Here is a 9,368-nt window from a genome sequence, read left to right on the forward strand (position 1 = left end):
AAGTGCTCACCTAAACATTAAGGAGCTAATAAGCAAGTGAAGTAAGTAGTTTTGAAGGCAAATGCTTTGTTAGTTGTGATTGCAATAGGTCTGGAATATAGAAGAGAAGTTCAACTTCAAATTTCTTGATGATAATGAGACCTGCTCCTGGAGAGCACATGGTATAGCTATGCTCTCCATATCTAAGGAAAGTTGAGCATCGAATGCAATGCATAAAAGAATTTAAAGTGCATTTAAACAAGAAAGTGCTCAGATTCATTCATAACTGTGCTGGAGAAAGTCCCCAGGTCTCGCAGCACCCATAGCAAGTAAAGGCTAACCAGCATTTCTGACCTGAGCCCTTCATTGGGTATAAACAAAACCACATACTGTATTGTAAGTTACGTTGGGTGTAATTGGGTGGCACGGGTTTAAATGGTCAGAATTGGCTTCTACTGTGCATAAATTAAAAGAAGATATTTAAATTACAAGTGAGTCAAGAAATTGGAGAAGAAAGTGGTGTTGAGACCAATAAGAAATATGTATCTCATAGAGATATATAAGAGCTATATTGTAGAGAGATATTGATAGGTTAAGTGAGCGTGCAAGGGTCTGGCAGATGGAGTACATGTTGATAAATATGAGGTTATCTACCTTGAAATGAATAATGAACAATCAGATTATTATTTAAATGTCAGCATGCTGGAGCACAGAATGGCTTTGGAGCGCTTGTGCATGAATCGCAAAAGGTTGGTTTGTAGGTGCAGCCAACTATCAAGAAGTCAAATGGAACTTTGGTCTTCGTTGCTAGAGGGATTGAATTTAGGAGTGGGGAGGTTATGCTTCAACTGTACAAGGTACTGGTAAGGCTGCATTCTGGAGAATTGTGTGCAGTTCTGGTCTTCTTTCTTGAGGGAGGATGTCTACTGGCTTTGGAGGCAGTGCAGAGGAGGTTCACCAGCTTCATTCCAGAGATGAGGAGAGGTTCAGTTGTCTGGGTCTACTCGCTGGAATTTAGAAGAATGAGAGGGATCTTATAGAAATATATAAAATTATGAAAGGCATAAATAAGACAGAGGTAGGTAAGTTGTTTCCATTGGTGGGGGAGACAAGAATTAGGGGGCATAGCATCAAGATTCAGGGTAGTAGATTTAGGACGGAGATGAGGAGGAACTGCTTTTCCCAGGGGATGGTGAATCTATGGAATTTGCTGTAATGAAGCAGTAGAGGTGACCTCATAAAATATATCTAAGATGAAGTTTGATAGATTTTTACATAGTAGGGGAATTAACGGATTTGGGGAAGAGGCAGGTAGGTGGAGTTGAGTCTATCATCCAATCAGCCATGATTGCATTTCCCATGTCCTCATTCTATGAATGGCACAGTGGGCTTAGAGGTCGATTGGCTTACCTCTGCTCCTCTTTTAATATTCACTTTAACACCTTATAAAGATGTGGACTAATCAGATGAATGTTGTCTATTGATTGAGCTTACCACAGTTTGTTATTGTAAAATTGCAGAATTCTTCACTGTAGTCTTATGTTTTAATACGGACAAGATGAATAGCACACTGCTTTTTGTTGGAAAAAAGGGCAAGTTTCTTTTTATTATTACACACACATACATACAATATATATGATAGCATGACCAGCATTTCCTTCTTCCAGGAGTGTTACAGAACTGTTAGATCACTTCCAATTGTTGTATTTCTGTCTTTATCAACAGTGCATCCATCTGCTCGCTCCCCCTGAGAAAACATCAGGCCATAACCATTTTATATTCACCTAACGTAAATACGATTGTGTGCAGCAATTTTCCACAAATCACTTTTGTGGCTATTGCCAACATATATTTTGTAAAAATAATCCTTTCTAATGATAATAACAGATGAATAATGTGAAGAATAATGAGTTGAAAATACTATTTTTTCTTAAATTTCTTATGAGTAAAGTGACTCCTGCATTTATTCTGACAATTTTAACTGGTGTTTACAATTTACCTTCAGCAATATGTAATAGTTTCCCTAAGAAAAGCTTCACATTAAGAACTATTAAACAGATAAAGGCAAAACTAAGAAAATTTATGACTATGTAATGTATCATATAGCTTTAAAACAGCAGAACCCAGTCAAGGTTAAACAAATCACCATAGGAGTGGTCTTTTCTCCTTCTGTCATCCACCTTAATAAATTACTGAGTATGAACCTTTCAGATCCAGCTACATATCTTTCTAAATACCTCACCATTTAGCAGCCTAAAGGGAACCAACGCATCAGTAACACCTTCTATGCACTGTCGAGTCCCAGCTTGAACACACAAGACTCTGGAGCATTTTGATATCATTAAAGCCAATCAAACATAAGACAGATTCACTGTCGCAGGGCTGGCTAGCTGCACCTCAGCGCCAAACAACATTTCAGGCACTCTGAAATACATGTGTCACTGCTATGTGACAAATAGCATATATTAATTAGGCACTAGGCTTGGGGAGATTGCTGTTATTAACTGAGGGAAGATGGGTTGAATTTAATTGTGTGTGACATCAAAGTCAAGCAATTGATATTTCAAGCATCATTTAAAATGTTTGATATTAAAGACATTGTACTCGCATGAAGGCTATCTTGAAATACAAAGGAAAATAACAGCAAGGAAACATCTTGTCTTTTATGTATTTTATGTTTAAAATTTGAGATGGCATATAAAGCGAACAGGGATTCAAAAAGTGGCCATCTATTGATGTAACTCCTTTGAGGAAATCTCCTGCAAACATAAGTGACGAAATGCCAAAAAAAAAATTAAATTGAATTCATTGAAAGTTAACTCGAGCTTTTTTTTTGGAAGATATAATAGTTGTCTCCTCGTGCTAGAAACAACTAATTATTTCATACAATATTTCTTGACAACATTTCACAGGAGCACAATTGAGAGGGTACTGTCTGGCTGCATCACTCTGTGGTATGGTAGCTGCAAAGCATTGGACCGGAAGTCTATACAGAGAATCATTAAAACAGACGAGAGGATCACTGGGGTTTCCTGTTCCTCTATAGATGATTTTTACTCGAAGCATTGTCTAAACAGGGCTAAAAGAATTATAGAAGACTTTTTATCCGGAACACAGTATCTTCAACCCACCACCGTCAAGAAAGTGGTGCAAGAGCTACAAAATAATAACTGCCAGGCGAGGGAATAGATTCTTCCTGCAGCCTGTGAGACTGATAGAACATTATTCTGTAACTGTGTAAATCTTCCCAAATATTTATTTATATTTATGTGATTATTATGTACAGTATGCTTTTGTGTGTGTACCATGCTCTGAAGAAATGTTGTTTTGTCAAGTTGTATATGTATAGTCAGATGATAATGAACTTGTACTAAAGCACTAATTGCTGAATCACACTTTCCTTTCTGGTCATGTGATTTACTTTTCCTAAAAATCCTCCCTTTTGTCATAAGGGGAGATTTGATAGAGGTTAACAAAATTATGAGGGGAAAAGACAGAGTAGATGCGAGGAGGCTCTTTCCACTGAGATTAAGAGAGATAACTATGAGAAGACATGGCTTTTGGGTGAAAGGTTTAGGGCAGTGGTTCTCAACCTTCTCCACTCACCTACCACTTTAAATAATCCCTATGCCAATGGTGCTCTGTGATTAGTAAGGGATTGCTTAAGGTGGAATGTGAGTGGGAAGGGGAAGGTTGAAAACCACTGCTCTAGACCCAATTGTTACTGAAATATTTTGCTTGAAAAAGTTGTCATTAGCCCATTTCCTTTGGAGTTATGAAACTGTGCACATAACAAGTTAATTAGGTATGATTAAAACAGTGGTTTTCTGTCCACCCACATACCACCTAAAACAATCTCTTACTAATCACAGAGCACCTGTGGCATAGGGATTACTTAAAATGGCATGGGAATGGAGAGAAAAAGGTTGAGAACCACTGCTTTAGGGGGAACATTAGGGGAAGCTTCTTCGCTCAGAGAGTGGTGGGAGCGTGGAATGAGCTCCCATCTAACGTGGTGGGTGCAGCCTCGATCTTGAGTTTTAAAAATAAATTGGATAGATACATGGAGGGTTGTGGAATGGGAGCAGGTTATTGGGACTAGCTGAACAATGGTTGGCACTGACCAGAAGGGACAAATGGCATGTTTTCTGTAGTGTTCTATGGTTCCTGTCATGTGATTAGCACTACAGCCAAAAAATGTTTGTTTGTCACATTTTAAAAAATGTTGAAAATTATCCAGAACTTTGAAAGAGGAAATGAAGTAAAATGATTATTAATTCAAGTAGCTAATATGTTAAATTATGAGATAAATAGTGTGTATAAATTGGAAGGATTGTTAAATTATAAAATCCAATCATGTAAGTGGTTGTAGAGTAGAAATTATAATAATTTCAATGGCAAAATTCCATCAAATTCTATCCAAATCCTTTGGAAGTCACTTACTACTAAGTGAATGAGTGTTAGATTTGGGGTCAATGGTGGCCCCTTCCAGGGCCCTGAAGATAACTAATCAAGACCTGGATAGGCACCTGCAAGATTGGGGTGGCAGCCTAAGAGCACGAGCCCTGGATTTTGGATCTGGAGTTCACATTGCTGATAATTTGAACTGTATTTTGTGTAGTTGAAGGGACTGAGGGAACTCTGGAGGCAAATACCTGAAGACTGAATGTCTCTGAAGGGTCTCTCTTTCTCCTGTTGTTAGGGATGCTGGGTAATACTCATGGCAACCCTTTGTTTGCAGACAAAGGTTGAAGTATGTCATGTATATTACATTTTTTAATGTATTATTACATGACAATAAAAGTAACCCCATGTTGCTCATGTCAAATTCGTTTGGTAATCATTTCTATGAAGTGCCTTGGAACTCTCATTGAAAAGGTGCAATATTATCTATATTATTAGTGTTAATCAGGGTCAGAAAAAAAAACACAAGCTATTAGGAAATCAGAACTTAAAAATAAATTTCATATGGTCTTAAACCACTGCCCATTAAGGAAGTTGTGCTGGTTGTTGCAAGGAGTTGGAAACCACGTATTTTCTCCATACGCCTGTGGGAATTTATATGGCCCAAGTTAAACCTTATCTTTGTGTGACACATGAAATCTATCCCACAGAGCAGTAGACACATGAAATCTATCCCACAGAGCGAATATCCCTGGACATGGAGCAATCCTTGCTTCAGACCTTCTCAGGCCCTCTCTCTCAATATCTCTCCCTCCCCTTTGAGTATTTCAAAGATGCTATTCTATTTGCATGTCCACCAATGCTCCAGATCTCATGATGACTTCTGCAACCACAGAGAACATCTGCTGCTTTAGGTCTACCTACCATCCAGGGACGTAAACAGGTGTTCAAAATGAAGCTGCCATTCTTCTACACTTCGTCGGATTTGTGGTTCAACATTTGGTCTTTGCAATGAGGTCTCCACTACACTGGAAACATTAAGCATATGTTGAATGACTGTTTTGAAGAATATCTCCATTCAATCTACATGAACAGTTGCCTATCACTTGAAATCATCCCTCTTTCAATTAAGCAAGCCCATAAGGTGTAGGAGCACAATGAGACCATTCTGTCCATTGAGTCCTCTCTGCCTTTCAAATCATGGCTCATGTACTTTTCCTCTCAACCCCAATCTCTTGTCTTCTCCCCATAACTTTAGCACTATTGCCAATCAAGAATCTATTACCTCCTCTTTAAATCTACCCAGTAACTTGGTCTCCGCAGCCACCTGAGTCAACAAATTCCATAGATTCACAACCCTCTAACAGAAGAGATTTCTCCTCATCTCTGTTCTAAAGGGGCATCTGTTTGAGACTGTCCCCTATTGTCTGACAGTCTTCTACCACTTCTCCATGTCTATTCTATCCAGACCCTTCAAACTTATCTATCCATGGTCTTCCACACTATTACAGCATATACTAAGCAGGGCAAAGGGACTTCATCTTCCATCCAGTTATAATCGCAGTCCCCAGTACTCAATTTCAGACAACTCATTTTGTTGGCATTAAAGTATAAAGTGTAAAGTAAACCATCTGTAATATGAACTCAGTTATGCTCTCTCCACAGAGATTATCTGTTAGGCATTTAAGCCACAACGCTGAGCTGCATTCACAACTTCAACATGTCCCTCAGTAACGCACGCACGCACGCACGCACGCACGCACGCACGCACGCACGCACGCACGCACGCACGCACGCACACACACACACACACACACACACACACACACACACACACACACACACACACACACACACACACACACACACACCAACCACTACTCTCCCTTAAAAAAAAAGAGGCTAATGGATGAACTGTGCAGCCTTGGCCTCAACCTATCAGAGATGTACCCTTCATTTTATCCATCCCATCTCTTTTTCCCAGTTATTGAACCAGAAGGCATTTATTTTTTTCTCTATCCAAACATATTACCTGACCTGTTGAGCATTCACAGCATTTTCTTTTTATATTCTTCTCACCAATTGTTGGGTATAAATCGTACGATTGTAAATGAACTTCAGAGATGATAAAGAGACGATAGTTGCCGTATTTATGCAAGCTCACTTTCATGCCTATTCGTCATTGTGGCTATCCCTTGAGGTCAAGATTGGTGGTCTTTGTTCCATTTATCCCACAGAGCAAAGATGCCTGAGCATGCATTTGTTTAACGTGTACTTGATGTTGCACACCAAGAAGCCTACGATACTTTACAAATCAACCAACCACTTTCAATGGCATGAAAACCACAATATTTGTTGCAGCCTTCGTCCGCCTTCACAGCCATTGAGTTCAAAGTAAATTCATCCGCTTTTCCACCGTTGAAGTCTTGGTTGGATTGTTGTTTGTCAGGGACCTTACCCTCAACCTTACCACCATGTGTGACCCTACCAGGAGCAGAGCTCCAAATGGCATCACTCCTGAGATCTCAGGACCACACAAGCTTCTCCACCACGACAATGAGACAATCCGTGGAGAATGTCTATTAATGAAACATGTATAGATACAAAAAGGTGGCTCCCATACTGTCTCAATATACAATTGGGATAATCTATCAGTCCTGACTTTGCCATCAAAACCTAGATTCTGAAAGATAAATAAATTAATGTTAGGTCAGAAGCCCATTGAGTTTCTGCTGGTGGTGATACCTGGGAAATTAACATTTTTTAAATGTTTTTCATCAACCAATCTATGTCTTTCTTTCATAGTTTAGTTTGAAACAGTTTACCAAATGTGCAATTTACTATTTATTTAGCCCACTAAAGTTAACTCTGGTCCCTACTTTGAGATCTGAAAAAAAGAACTGATTTCTGAAATCTATTTATGCCCAATTCTGGCTGAGGATCAGTCTTGTTGTTTTTCTCTGACCTGCTTTCACGACTTTATGATCTCCTTTCCATTTAAGTGACCAGAATTCAACATGATATTAAAGGTGAAATCTCACCACATCAACTGCTTAGGTTCTAACATTTTATGTTTATTGTCACTCGGCAATGGACATTTCTTACATTCATCTCACAATTAATTAGTTCTTCCTTGTTGCATGCAGTGTTATAAACATATTGAAATATGCTGATTGATTAAATTATAAGGTCCTGAGCTTCCTAACTTCATTCCTGAAAGGCCGAGAAATAGACTATCTCTTAATTTTTCTCGAGCTCCCAACTGATAGAAGTAACTTTATCTATCCTTTTAAAATTGAACATTTTGAAAACTTCTGTCAAATCACTAAATTCCAGGGAATAAAACTGTAGTCTGCACAATCTCTCCTGTTTTACTTCTTGGATATTGAGCATCATCCTAACAGCCTTCTACAGGAGCTCAATAGAGAGTGTCCTGGTCAGCTGTGTAGTAGCTGCAAGGCATCAGACTGGAGGTCAATACAGAAGGTGATAAAAACTGCTGAGAAGATCAATGAGGTCTCCCTTCCCTCTATTAACGATATCTTCAGTGGGGTGGGGGGGATCAATGCTTAAAGAGGGTTCAGAGAATCATTTAGGACCTTAACTATTCAGCCCACAATATGGAAGCATAAAAACCAGGACTACCAGGCTGGGAAACAGCTTCTTACTGAAGGAAATGAGACTGTTGAACAATCGTAGAAATTCATAAATTATTTTTATATATCATTATTTTGGATCGCTAAGTGTATATGCCATTTGTCTGCAGGGTGTGCATGGCATCTGTATTTGTGTACAATGGTCTGGAAATACACTTTTACATCAGACTGTACATGTACAATCAGATGAAATTGAACTTGACAATTCTCCTAAATAAGTAAAATACATTTCCGATTATCCGAAAGCCTCATTACCAAAATTGTTAGTTAACCACGAAATTTTTTGGCAGTGGCATGATGTGACAAGTTGAAAAAAGGTTGATTTTGCTTTACTTGCCACGCTCCAGTGGGACTCTGATGCATTGTTAGTATCATTTTGAATCCAACGGAGCTCTTGCGTACCCAGGGTAAGAATTAAACTTTATTTCATGCTTGAAAACCTGTCCCTTGTTCTTTGTTGCTGTTTTAAGCTGATGTTACTTGGGCTGGGATCAGAACGGGAACCTTGGGCTCCTGGGTAGGTTCTGCGACGGTGGTGGGGAGGTTTTTGGGATCTGAGTGGGTGCCTGGGCAGGCTCCGCAACGGCAGAGGGGAGGTGTCTGGATTGGCGTCAGCTGATTCAAGAAATTCTGCTGCTTCATCTGGGCTGCTTAAAGGCATCTCTCAGATATCTGTAAAATGCAGTCAACTGATACACTGCAGTCCCGAGCATTTCGGATAATTTGAAACATACTGTACTATAAAGAGCTGATATTCGACAGCAACTGATATTTGGTCAGCTGTTAATTTTAAGACTGATATTGTTTATGATTTTTTATTAACTGATTATTAAATATTATTATTAATTATCATTAACTGATGGTATTAAATGATATGGAGGAAAATATGGGAAAATACCTGTAATGAGGTGACAGGAAAGCTCTGATTTTTATATAGTCAAAGATCAACTCATGTATTTGTGTTCCAATAAACACACTTTTAATTATTTGGGCAGTTTTATCTTTACCTTTACAGTTAACATTGCAGGATTGTTATTGTTTTGGATCAAATACTTTTAATTTATATGTGAGTACAAATTTTTCACTTTAATGAAGTACAACATGAAACAGACAGACATAACGACAGACGGCAAACCTTCAGATCTGGAACAAAAATCAATTTGTTGAAATAGCTCAGTGCATCTGGCACCAACTGAGGAAGTAAGGAGATAGCCAATATCTTGGGCCAGGACCCTGCATCAGGATTAGCTATTTTCCTGAGCCAACGCAAAGTGTCATTTCTGTCAGTCAGTTTTTCCTATTCTCAGCCCAACCACAAACTCACTTTGC

General features: G+C 38.8%; 1 long non-coding RNA gene across 1 annotated transcript; it reads right to left on the reverse strand.

The window, feature by feature from the left end:
- Nucleotides 1–1,553: 1,553 nt before the first annotated feature.
- LOC138743072 (uncharacterized) lies at nucleotides 1,554–4,723 on the reverse strand. The gene is made up of 2 exons (XR_011344642.1): nucleotides 4,635–4,723; nucleotides 1,554–1,726 (listed from the first exon to the last, which is right to left on the reverse strand). It is a non-coding gene; the product is annotated as an uncharacterized lncRNA (long non-coding RNA).
- Between the last annotated feature and the right edge of the window lie 4,645 nt (nucleotides 4,724–9,368).

The sequence above is a fragment of the Narcine bancroftii genome, chromosome 9 (assembly GCF_036971445.1).
Source record: "Narcine bancroftii isolate sNarBan1 chromosome 9, sNarBan1.hap1, whole genome shotgun sequence".
Classification (NCBI taxonomy): Eukaryota; Metazoa; Chordata; class Chondrichthyes; order Torpediniformes; family Narcinidae; genus Narcine; species Narcine bancroftii.